Raw genomic sequence first — 13517 nt, 5'->3', positions numbered from 1 at the left:
CCCTCTGGACTGGAGCTGCCCCTCAGCTTCTTGCTGGAGTAGAAAGTGCTTTCCCAACAACATGGTGTCTGGGGTTTGGGGTTCTTTTGTATTTTTTTGTTTGCTGATACGGTTCCTTAAAAACACACAACCTAAAGTGAAATATAAATGTATTAAAATAAATAAAAACAAACAAAAGAACCAGAAAACCACTATTAGTATAAATGCAAGAACACCACTATGATTATTATTGGTTATTGTGATGATAATAATTGTGCTTCTCCAAGCCTATGACAGGAATAGGATTTTGTTGATGGGTCTCAGAGACCCGGGAGGCGCCCATCGCCCTCCAGCAGGGGGCGCGCTGCCAGCGCCTCCCTTCGCCTGACGCTAGGGGGCGGCAAACAGCGGGAAGGCAGAGAGGAAAAACTGAAGCGGGCGAGTGCGCGGGGCGGGGGACAGAAGAAAGAGGCGGCGGCGGCGGCGGCGGATCTCGCGAGGCCCCTGAGGAAGTCCCGCGAGATCTCGCCGACTCTTTCCCTCCCCGCGTCATGTTTCCTCCCCTTTGACAAGCTGCTGCCGGAGAAGCAGGAGAAGCGGGGAGGACGGGGGCGCCGCCGTCGCTGTCGCTGCCTCTGCCGCCGCCTCACGGGACCTCCCGCCGCGGGCCCCGCCAGCCTTGCCCGGACCGCACCTTGGTAAAGGGGTCTCCTGCCGGCGCGCTCCTCGGCGTCCCCGCGGGCGCCCGCGCTGAGGGAAGGCGAGGCCTGAGGGGAGGGGGGAGGGGCAACCGCCGCCGGGGAGGGGCGAGGGGGAGGGGAGCCCCGCCGAGCGGGGAGGGATGGGCCCCGCCCCCCGCGGAAAGGGAGGGGGCCGGGGCGACCCCGCCCGTCACCCCGGGGACTCCACCATTGGGGCGCCTTCCCCCCATCATTTGGGGCGCCCCTGCCATCGACCTCTCCGTGACGCCGCCGCCGCTGCTCTTCATCTCGCTAACTATCTCTTATTTATTATGATGCTGCTGGTGTAATAATAGATCTTGGACTTGGCTGTTCTGATGGCAATTCCGCCGCCGTCGCTAGTGGTCTTATTTGTGTCAGTGCCCTCCATATTACGATATTGCTGCTGCTGCTCTGGCTGCTGATTGTTATTGTTATGTGTGACAGTGCGCATAGCAATTTCCACAGATCTGTAAGCAACGTTACACTCACACACGGCCCTTTCCCCTCCCTGTAGGCCCATATAATCTGAAATCAATCATGAGGGAGAGAGGATGGTTCCTAGGGCTGAACAGGAGCTTGTTGGTGCCTTCTTCTGTTCTGTTTTCTCAGCAGTAAAATCCCTGCCTCAGCTTCCCGTCTTGGAGCCTAAAAAGGCAATTTGCTTAACCACGTGGAGTTATTCTCGATTTTTTCCTTTTCAACAGGCTACATCAAGTGTCCCATAAGTGGGTTGTCTGAAATAAAAATCGCAAGCAAAACCTGCAATTAGGCCCACATCAGTAAATGCACCCCGGCATGTGTTGAGTGGTGGCATGTGGGTCTGCAACTTTTGCTTCTGATGGGCAGTTTGGGTGGCTCATCTAGCCATGTGCATGGATGGGGGATGGTGGGAATGGCTGGCCATGAGGGCTTGTGTGCATCTTCCCACTAAAGTGTATTGTTTTGCAGTGGTTAATCTGAGATGCACTGAGATCTCACTGTGAAAGCAGAGCAGTATAATTGCACCCATAAAGATATAATGAAAGAACAATAAGTGATCCACCCTTGAACAGCTCCTTGAAGTGCCCCATTATAGTCTCCAAGCCTTACTGCAGCTGGTAGTAGCTCCTGTGTGGCAGGGAGGCTTTTTAAACCAGGGGTGGGTAGACTTGCGGTTATTCAGATCTACTTTGTTGTTTACTTGAACCTCAAGTTCCACCAAAGCCAATTGAAAAGACATACAATTAGAACTTAAAGAACAGGTTGCTTTTGAGAACATTCTGGGCCTAGGTACCAGAAATGAACTGAACTCAGTCATTGATTCCTGGTTTATTCATTTCTGTGGCCTGAGATAGGAAAAAGAGGCATTGTTGTTAAAACAAATGGGAGTCAGAAGTTCTCCTGCAAATCACCCAAATATCTACCATCCCTGGTTTAAATGACCTACGTATCTGGGTCTTTACAGCAAAATTGGCACACCCCCACCTGTTGCTATAGTCCGTTGTGTGCACAGGATTTCTCTGTTGTTGGATATGTGAAGTGTGAAATATCCAGCTGTCAATTTGTTGTGAGTTGGCCTTCATTGCTGAGGACCTGTTTGTTATTCCACAGCATTACAGAGCAAATATGGTGGCTCTATTGGCTAGTTCTCTTCTTTTTCCAGGAATGCAGCTGCTGTGTTAGATGTGCCCAGTGGTTCCCCCCCCCCCTAAAAAAAAATGTTTAGGGGGACTCTCATTTTCCTACTCATATTGAAATACTGCCCCTCAATGAGACCAAACTTAGATTCACAACATGTTTAGTGATATGCATACCCCTGCCCCCCCCCGAAAAAAAGCACTGGATGTGCCATATATACATTTGTTACTTTTCTAATTTTCTCCTGTACACATCACTGGGCCTTATATACCTGTTTGGCGTGAAATGAAACATTTGAGTTGTCCAACACAAAGCTGTAACAAGTGTTATGGTGTCAGAAAATTGGCAAGAGAGGTTATTTTTCTTGTGTGTTCCTATGATAGTCCTTCATAATATTGTGAAGCTTCTTAGTATAAATAGCACAATTATGAATTGGGTTAATATTCCCAGCTTATTCTTATACAGTATTGAAGGTTCTTTTCTAGGCTATTCTGTAGTTGCAAGCCTTTTTGTAACAAAGTTAAGTAACTGGAAAATAACTTCAAGTACCCCTATGCTGGCACTGCATATTTAGAAACTGGACTCAGAATTTTGGGCACCGACATTGCCCTTACTTATGTACAAGCATCATAACTATATAGGTACAAAGGCAACCAAAGGCCTGGGACATGTCCTCTCCTCAGATGACCTGAGGCAGTTTCCATGTTCCTCAGTGGTATAGTCTTTTCTTTGTGGTTTGATTAATTCCCATGTCTCATACAGGGGAATGATCATAAGGATTGCATACATGCTTGGAATTGTCACATTGAACTTATATTCCATATTCATGCAGACAAGCATAGGATCAGGTTCTTTGTAACTTATTTCAGCTCATAAATGAGTAGTGGATACCATGGATTTTACTTTGTGAAGAAAATGAACGCTTTATTTATCAAATAGCAAACTTTACAAAGGCAAGAGAAACAGTATGTTATACTGTACGTAAAATCAGCCATATTGTCCAGTACGATGTTATGGATTTAGTGAAACCACCATACACTTCAATTTTCCTCATTTCAGTTGTTTAAACTTTTTAAGTGGGTTTGTCTGTCTTTCATGTCACTTTAAACCAGGCGTGGGGAACCTTTCACCCTCCAGATGTTGCTGAACTACAACTCCTGACAGACCTAGCAAGTAGGGCCAGCAGCCAGCTATTGATTGATTAACTTTATTTATACGCCACTTTTCCACAGTGTGCTGTGCCCAAACAGATACTTCCAACAGATATCTGGAAATGAATAAAAATATTTATTAAAAAACACCCAGCAGACATCTACTTATCAAATACACATGCACTGTTATGATAGGATTTAATCAACACGTAGAGGGCCAAAGGTTCCCCAAACCTACTTTAAACTACAGATTAAATTAAACAATGGTTTGAACTGAACAAAGCAATGTCCTGTGTATGCTGCACACACCACATACTTTGGGGACGGATTATGATGGGGTTTGGGTCACAACATACCAACTTAACACCAGTGCTTTAATGATTAATTCAAACTCAGTCTATTGTGGTGAGGATATTTCTTTACCTGTAAAGGGACTAGATTGACAGCTTGATACCAGTTTGTTCTGTTCACTACTAGTCTTCTAACTAACCATATTTCTCTGGTGCCATGCAAATATTTTGGACCACAACAAGCCATGCTCCTATCAGCCCCAGCATCATATGGCTGTGGTGGCTTGAGCTAATGAGAATTCTAGTTCAAAACAGCTGGAGGGCACAAGGTTGGTGAAGGCTGCTCTGAATGAATATTTTTTTCTTATATAAATAGGAGGGATTTTGTTTTTAAAGAAGTTTGCTAGTGTGATGCTTGATTTAGGCTCAGGCTCATTGGTTACTTGCTAACATCTCTGTGATCATTTAACATTTATATGGCCTGGTTTGCACATTGCCCTGAGCTTGAGCATGGCTTAGCAAAAGTATGTGGGGTCCAGGAGAGGAGATCCTGACTGCTTTGCTTCTCTCCCATGAACTAAGTCCTAGTTTGGCTTAGTATGTTGTCCAGACTAGGACTTATGATTTAGCTCTTCCTGACGCACCACAAACTGTAAATCATAGGACAGATATTGGTTACAGCTTGTGGTTAGTTTTGGAGAGAGCTAAACCATGAGCCTTGGACCACACACTAAGCCAAATGATGATGTAGCTCAGCATAACAGCAAAATGACTGTGGAGTAACTAAGCAGCCACAATCTCCTATCTGGGAGCCCAAGTGTTCACACTAAGCCGTGGTTTAGCTTAATGTGATGTGCAAACCATGGCATTGTTTCTAGATTGACAGTTATTTGTGAGGTTGCTGGAATGTTGTGTCACCATAGTATGGTTTAGGGCTCATCCAGACTTCCTTTTTTTTAATGTGTTTCTAGACCAACTGCCGCCTGTCTACCATGGCTGCCTCTTGTGACTGATCCATTGTCATTGAACAAGTTGGAATGTTTCCACGCAACTCCAGTAAGAGTGTTCTTTTCTGGAACATTGGAGATGTTGTACAATAATACAGTGATACCTCTGGGTACTCAGACCTCTGGTTGCATATCCTTCAGGATGCGAACATGGCATACCCAAAAGTATTTTTCTGGGTTTCGCCACGCGTGCGTGCACAGAAGCGCTCTACCACACGCATGCGCAGAAGCAGCACCTCCGGTTGCGAATTCTTCGGGATCCAACCAGAGCTCCGGAACAGATCCCATGCGCAACCGGAGGTACCACTGTATTTAAAAGAGTCTGCATTGCCCATGTTTGTTTGCACTTGTGGCACAATCTGTTGCCTGTGCTCAGTAGTGTGACATTTTGAATGCACCTTTGTGTTGGTTATGTAAAGTAGCATTAAATAAATTAAAAAGGGGTCTAGAAACCTGTGCAGTTTATAAGTTAAGGGTTGCCAGTTTTTATTAACTGAATTTCAGGGCACTTGAGGGCTCTTTGATACATGTGGATTAAAAATGAAACCTGCCAATGCTTAAGAGAAGGGACTATAATGTCTAACAGCTAAAGTGAAGGTATGATAGCAGAATATGGAAGGTTTCAGGTTCAATCTTTGGCATGTCCCATTAAAGAACTGGCTGTAGTAGGGCTGAGAGACCTCTTCCGGAGATGCTGGAAGATATATTTTCCTCAGGTTAGGTAGTGCGGGATGAGATGAGATGGATAATAGTCTTGGTAGACTATTGGTGTCCATTCTGCAAGTATAGGTGTTTATGGCTTCCATTGGAAACCTCCCCCTGCATCTCCCCAATTCAAGATGGGTTTGGAAACTCAGTAACCCTATATTCTGTCCCTTCTGTTATGTTCCATGACCTGCTGGTTGCTGTTCTTCTAGTTTTCTTTTGAGTTGAAGAAGCACCTTTAATAATGTTATAATCTTGTCATTGAATGAACAACAGCCAAGTTCCTTTATTGAAATAGATGTAATAGTATTTTTACGTAAGCCAGAAGTTCAGTATGTTCTAAGCAAGTGATAGAGCAATCAACAGACCACAATGACAACATTTTTTTCTTCAAGCTTGTTAAGAGTGTGTCTGTGTTTAACAAGGAGCTGCTGACAACAGTTAAAAATGGACATATCTTTAGGGGCTGCTGAAGTGTTTATTTTTCTCGCTCCTCTCAAAACATATCCCTGTGTTTCTGATTTTGCATGGAGAATATCTCCAGCAAATTTATTTTCTAACCTTCTGGAGAAGTGACAGCTTTTGTCAGCTTATCAGTATACTGGATTCTAAATAAGTGTTTGTTTTGCTGGTGACGACAAGGGTTCTAGAGTCCAACTCTTCTGTGTTGTGAGCAATTGTGAACCCTTGAAATATGCACACAGCTACCACTGGAAGCTTGGATATTTCCAGAATCACAAAACTGATTTTATTCACTTTTCAGTTTTAAAGTCTTTGTCTGTTGCATGAGTCTCACATTGAAGATTAAAGAGAAGGACACAGTTTTAGGAATTACAAACAGGAAAGCAAGATAAGATTATGTTGCTAGTATACCCCTCTTTCAGTCCTCCCTGGTTGTTGCTGGTGGTAGGACTGTGATTTGTTCTAGGGTAGCCAGTTTGAGATGGCGTATGAGACTGATTGTCTGACTGCTTCAGTTTGTTGAGACTTGGGGACTGTGTGCCTCAGCTTCCCTGTTGACTGTTCTTCAGAAAATGCTGAATGGTGTTCTGCAGTTATATCACCACTGTGTTTGAATGTTCACAAGTGTGATATTGCCCCCAGAATTCACAACTCATCTGAGCGTTACTATGTTGTCATTGTTCATGTGAATTGGCCCTGAGTAGAGCAAAGGAATACCGTGGTTGGGTGGTGCCTGGACTTTACCTCTAAGGGCTGTGGTTGGAGCAAGCTTTGGGTTGTAGCCTTGTACACAGGCGCATGGCAGATTTAAAGTTTGTATTCATTCACAGTTTGGGAAGCTGTTTCGTTTGTTCGTCAGCAAAAGGCAAATGCTCCCAGAGAAGGTGAACACTCACCCAGTGGCGTAGCGTGGGGGGTGCAGGGGGGGCCGGCTGCACCGGGCACAACATCTGGGGGTTAGGGTTAGGGGGCGCAAATCCATGCGTTAGGGGGTGCAAATCCACGGGTTAGGGAGCGCAAATTACTTGCCTTGCCCCGGGTGCTGACAACCCACGCTACGCCACTGCACTCACCATCTACTTCAGATGCATGTTTCAAGCCTTACAGTGTTTAAACAAGAAGCTATAGATTCTGTAGTAGGACTTGTAATTTTTTATTAAAATGTATAAAGTATAACAAAAGTAATACAGTAACAGTAACGGCAGTCATAATAGGCCTTGCATTGCATTTGGACATTTGTGAACCAAAATTTTTAAAATGTGGCAGCAAATATTAGCAGCTGTGTTGAACACAGAATTGATGGTGGTTCTTGTATGTTCATATAGCACAATCCATGTAGATGCAAAGCAAGATAGCAAAAAAGACAGCCTTGTCTTGTATTTAAGGCCTAACTGTGAGCTCGTGCAGATACTTATGGCAAAACTAGATGATTAGGAGAAAGTGTTGATGCATACTTGGTTCTCCTACTCTGATTATGTTTAGTAAATCTCAACATGTGATGTGATGTCAGCATGGGATGTGAGTCCTATGTGGGAAGTGATGCCATCGTATCACAATCACACCTTTTGCTTTCCTAGACTTCACTAGAGGAGAGAAGGGATTGATGCTTTCAGTTGTGTGTTTCCTTTATTGTCTAGTTCACCCTTCACCATCCTGATGTCCTCTAGAGCTCCTATTAAACTGGAATCCAAGTCTACCAAAATGAAATACTAACTGTATGCTTGTATTTTTAAATATCACTTTCTCCTCTAATGTGTTTTTTCCCTTAAAAATAATAGTAATCTTTGCTCACTTATCCTGATGTGTAGCTAACTATACACACACTTTTTTGTCTTTGTTTTCCTTAACCTTTTATTCATCAAGTAATATTTTTGTAGTACATCAGTCTTTGTTTAATTAAGGCCCCCCCCCCCCCGGGATAAATATACTCAGAAGTATGTTCTGTTTGCCACAATTTTAACCATCTTTCTTGCACAGAAGATGGTTTGCATTTTATAAATAATGGCTTATGATCTAAGAGACATGATACAAAAGGAAAAAGGAAGAGGGAGGGAAGAGGAATATAAGCAGGTACAGGCACCAGCTGTTTCATACTGTAATGAAGTTGTATAACTAGGTTGCTGCAGGAGACAGTTCTGTGGCAAGAGGCTCTTGATGGCAATTAGTCCTGGCTAAGCTTGCTGGAAAGGTCCTTGTCATCAGAGTTCAAAATTAACCAGTTTCCAGTTGCTTTCTGCGACTCAGGAGTAACCCCTGGTGACTAAACAGAGATTTCCTCCTCTGGCTGGGAAGGACATGTGCTGAGGAAGACAGAACCTTTTTATTGCTGTATGATTTGCATAAGTAAGTAAACTGAGAAGAAGCTCTTTCTCAGAGTTAAATGGATTGCAGTGGCAGTGGAGAGCAGAAAGGGAGATCTGGCTGATTTTCACCCCTCCTCTTAAATCTCAAACTTTGCAGATAGAAGCGCATTGTGGTTTGCAAGCAAATGGATTGTTTCTCTATTGCGGAGGTTGGGGAGCAGGAAGGGAGATCTGGCTCATTTTCATCCCTTCCCTTCAGTCTTTTTGTGAGACATGTTGTGGTTTTACTTGTGGGGCTTCTGATGCTGATTCCTATGCTGGCTGATTATTTAAGGGCCTGCTAACGGTGACCTTGCTTCTCAAAAGTGAAATGGCTCTAGCAGTAAAGCAGTGCCTCTTTTATTGCTTTGCCTTTCATTTAGTCTCATACTAATATTTTTGCTGGCTTGCTTGGAAGAATAAAGGTTGGATTCATCTTTTTATTTTATTTTATAGGAATGCAGGTTGAGCTTGGGGGTGGAACGCTCTGTCACAAGAGACTAGGGCCCTGCGGGACCTGACATCTTTCCGCAGGGCCTGCAAGACAGAGCTGTTCCACCAGGCCTTTGGTCAGGGCGCAGCCTGACCCCCTCCTCTGGCAATCTGCACAGAATTTTGCTTGATGGTTGCCATTAATTTGATCTTAATTTGATTTTAATTAATTTTATAATGAATGTTTTTAGAATGTTGGACTATTTTGATTGTTGTTAGCCACCCTGAGCCCAGCTTCAGCTGGGGAGGGCGGGATATAAATAAAATTCATTATTATTATTATTATTATTATTATTATTATTATTATTATAACAAAAAGAAGGAGGGGGAAGGTTTCCCTTCCTGTGTATCCCATTTTGAAATTTGATTTTGTGTATCTGATGGTGTATTTGGTGTGCAAGTCGAATAAACATTCTTGAGGTGTGTAAGTCAAATAAACATTCTTATCTCTTGAAATAGATAAGAAACACTTTCAGGTCTAGTTCTTTTTTCCAGCCTTGCCCATTTGTGACAGTGAGATTTAATGGATGTGGGTTTTCTGCTTTGTGAACCCAAGTCTGCAGCATGAGACAGAACATCTTCCTAGCCTTTTCTGGAGATGAGTTAGCAAAATCTGCTGATGATACCAAGTTGTTTGGGGTAGTTTTTAACTAAAAGAGGCTGTGAGGTGCTCCAAAACCAAAAGGATCTCTCCAAACTGAGTGAATGAGTATTAAAATGATAAATCTGATTCAGTGTTAGCAAATGTAAAGTGATGCATGCTGGGGCAAAATATCCTGACATTACGTATATGCTATTGAGGTCTGAGCTGCCAGTGACTGATCAAGAATAAGATCTTAGACTCATAGAGGATAGCTCAATTAAGATGTTGATCCAGGTTGTGGTAGTGGTAAAATGGGTGAATTATAGTTTTGTGACCTTTAGGAAAAGGTTTGAAAACAGAACTGGAAATACCATAAGAAGCCTATTGTGCAGCTGGACATGAAATACTGTCCAATTCTAGTCACTACGTCTCTTAAAGGATATCATAATGCTGGATTTTTAAAAAGAAATGGTGGAGCATCACCAGTGCTATTTTTCTAGAAAAATGGGTGCCGGAACTCCCCGTTTTCTTAGAATGGCAATGGCACCTACCTGAGAGGTGTCGGAACTGTGTTTCCGTGAGTTCGACTGAGCATCCTACTTTTTTAAAGATTTGCTTGAGAGCTCCTGTACCATTTACAGGGAAATGCTTTCCTTCACAGAAGTAAATTTGATATATAACTTTGAAAATAATCGCATTATGCCTTTCCAACTATACAAGTCTATGATTCTGTGTGGGCATGAATGGACAGAAAGAGACTATGTCCGTCACTGGCAGCTCCACTAATCCCAGAAGCTATGACTTTGCATACCGAAAGAAAAAGGTTCTCCCCAGTGAGAGATAACAACAACATCACCACCACCACCATATTTCACCACATAATTGTCACATTTCAATGCTGATTTTTCTTTCAAAAAATGGGGGGGGGGTGACACTTATGTGCTGAATTATTAAAGGACACCCTTTCTTGCTAGGGAGAGAAAGAAACAAACTCGTTCTCACAGCCAGGAGTGATAACACGGGGGCTGGGGGCTGGGCTGGGTAAGAGCAGCATTAGCAACTAGTGAAAATAAAAAGGAAGAAATAAGTTTTTTTAAAAAAAGTCATGTGCCCCCCCCGGCACGCCGCCCTGCAAAAAAAACCCCCTAGTCTAGTGGACTTGAGAGCCACTTTTCTGACAAGATGCTGGAGGTTCAAAGACAGCAAAGGCTCCCTTGGCAGACGGGGAGGGGGAGACACACAACTATCCTGTCAAAACAACAAAGTACATTACCTCAAGTGTAAGGCAACCATTACATAGGGAGATGCTCCTGTTGTTTACCTACAAATCCCATGATTCCCAGAGGCTGCAGCTCCCATGATTCCTCTCGACTACCCTCCTATTTTTTTAAAAAAGTATCCTTTAACTACACCTGCTGGTGTGCAGTTGAACGTTTTAATGTGGTAAATTCAACCTGCGGGAGGCCCCCACTTGTCTTGTTTGTTGCTCCTGCAGTGATTATGCGACTATTATGCAGTGAAATTACAGTAATTAATAAATAAATAAATAAATAAATAAATAAATAAATATTTTTATTATTTATACCCCACCCATATGGCTGGATTGCCAGTGTGGTGTAGTGATTAGTGTGTGTCTGTACAACTAGGATCTGGGCAACCAGGTTTCAAATCTTGACTCAGCCATGAAGTTTACTGGGTATTCCTATCCTATACATGCCTAAATTTAAGTCCTACTGTCCTCTTTGTATAACTGTTTTGCTGTGGCTTGTTACAACCTTCCAAATACAGTGGTATCTTGGGTTAAGTACTGAATTCGTTCTGGAGGTCCGTTCTTAACCTGAAACTGTTCTTAACTTGAAGCACCACTTTAGCTAATGGGGCCTCCTGCTGCTGCCTCCATACCACGGAGCACGATTTCTGTTCTCATCCTGAAGCAAAGTTCTTAACCTGAAGCACAATTTCTGGGTTAGCGGAGTCTGTAACCTGAAGCATATATAACCTGAAGCGTATGTAACCCGAGGTACCACTGTACCACAGATTGCAAAAAGAAAAAAATAAATTATGTGTTTTAAAAGAAATTGTCTTTTGTGCACAGCATTTATTCCATCTTCAGCTAGATACCCCGTATTGTCTTCATTTGCTTTGTAATCCTGTTTTTAAAAAATTGTTGTGGTGACCATTTGAAGGTTCCATTTGAGGTTGAAGGTGCCATTTGGCTCCTATCTTTTATATCTCAGTTTCTAACCCTGCTTGTCAGTTTCTAACCCTTCTAACTTGGATGTTTTGGCTCCTGAACACCACAAATCCGGAAGTGATTGTTATGGTTTGCGAACCTGAACGTCTGACGGGGCATCTGCAGCTTCTGATTGGCTGCAGGAGCATTCTGCAGCCAATCAGAAGCCGCAATTTGGTTGTCGAACGGACTTCCGGAACAGATTCCGTTCAACTTCCAAGATACTACAGTGATTTTTCTGATCTAGTTCTGGCCACGAGTTGGTTAGATAAGCTGTAACGAAGAGTTCACAGGCCTTGGAACTTCCTGTGCCAGGTGGCAAGGATGTCCTGCACATGTTTTGAACTACAGAGCCCATCACCCGCCTTGTAGTACTATATGGTCAGAACTGACTGGGACTCCTGAGAATTGCATTTGAAAACATCTAGATTAGGGAAGGTGGGAAAGATTCAGAGGGACAGTGTGGTCATAATTCTTCCTATTTTATCCACTGTGTGACATCTCCCTGGCCATTATGGATAGGGTTCTAGGCAGCTGGGTGTGGTTCAGCATGGCTGCTTTTCAGCATTTAGAGATCATTGTGTTTATATCATTTTTTCCAATTTTTGTCTGTCTGTTTGCCTTTTTATGACTTCCGTTTTTCAGCAGGAAATCTCTATTATGGTCCAGCTCAAATATTCGATTGTAGTTTTCTGGTTTACTGAAGTTATTTCAAATATTTATTTGCTAGATGGCATTCTCTGGCTAGATGGTTCTCTGAAATATTTGCCATCTTTTAACATTGTATATTACAATGCAAAAACAGATAAAAGAAAAAGGACAGCCTTAGTATCATGTAGTCCTTCAGGTCTAATACCTTCCTTCAGTTTTCTGAAATATTAGGCTTCTTTGATTTTGTCTCCCATACACTGTCACCCCCACTCTCCATTACACAAAACAGAAATGAGGTAATGAGGCTTGTCCAGGTTGAACTGTTTGAGGACTGAATTGCAGATTTCTTACCGCAGTGTTGCTATAGCAATGTATGTGACTGTTGTTCATCCTGCAGTAAGCTTCTCATGACAAGTGTTGGTATGCAGGACACACAGAAAACAGGAAAAGGAGGCTAATGTTGTGAGACTGTAAAATAAGTTGCTCTGGTATTGCTTCCAGGTATTATGTAATATTTTATTTTTATAGTATTTTGTGTGTTCATAGAGCAGCATACAGACATATATATTGTAGTTAAATCTTTTGATGTCTTATTTTTCTAACTCTACAAAATCACTCTGATAGTTGAAGTGCATACTGGGATGCATAATAATAATAATAATAATAATAATTATACCCTTCCCATCTGGCTGGGTTTCCTTAGCCACTGTGAGGTTTACAGCATATATAAAACATAGTAAAATATCAAACAGTAAAAACTTCCTGATACAGGACTGCCTTCAGATGTCTTCTAAAAGTTATGTAGTTATTTATCGCCTTGACATCTGAAGGGAGGGTGTTCCACAGGGAGGGCACCACTACCGAGAAGGCTTTCTGCCTAGTTCCCTGTAACTTTGCTTTTCTCAGTGAGGGAACCAGCAGAAGGTCCTCGGAGCTTAACCTCAGTGTCCAGGCTGAACGATGGGGGTGGAGATGCTCCTTCAGGTATACTGGGCCGAGGCTGTTTGAATTGTGCTCGGAAGCATACTGGGAGCCAGTGAATATCCTTTAGGACCGGTGTTATATGACCCCAGCGACCACTCCCAGTTACCAGACTAGCTGCCGCATTCTGGATTAGTTGTAGTTTCTGAGTCACCTTCAAATGTAGCCCCACGTATAGTGGATTGCAGTAGTCCAAGCCGGAGATAACCAGAGCGTGCATCACTTTGGCAAGACAGTCCGCAGGCAGGTAGGGTCTCAGCCTGCGTACCAGATGGAGCCGGTAGACAGCTGCCCTAGACACA

General features: G+C 43.0%; 1 protein-coding gene across 50 annotated transcripts in view; it reads left to right on the top strand.

Annotated features, from left to right (window-relative positions):
* The first annotated feature begins 401 nt into the window (after positions 1-401).
* The window catches only part of HERC1 (HECT and RLD domain containing E3 ubiquitin protein ligase family member 1), a 112328-nt gene continuing 99212 nt past the window's right edge, over positions 402-13517 (top strand). For 48 of the 50 annotated variants that reach the window (XM_083712313.1, XM_083712302.1, XM_083712311.1 and 45 more), the window contains exon 1: positions 504-677. The gene's annotated coding sequence lies outside the window, so the exon portion shown is untranslated. Of the gene's footprint in view, positions 678-4730; positions 4816-13517 lie in introns of all 50 variants that reach the window. The other 2 variants (XM_083712312.1, XM_083712281.1) reach the window with 1 other exon arrangement.

The sequence above is a fragment of the Podarcis gaigeae genome, assembly GCF_964106915.1.
Source record: "Podarcis gaigeae genome assembly, chromosome: 14".
NCBI lineage: Eukaryota > Metazoa > Chordata > Lepidosauria > Squamata > Lacertidae > Podarcis > Podarcis gaigeae.
This window is presented reverse-complemented; position numbering and strand designations above follow the sequence as displayed.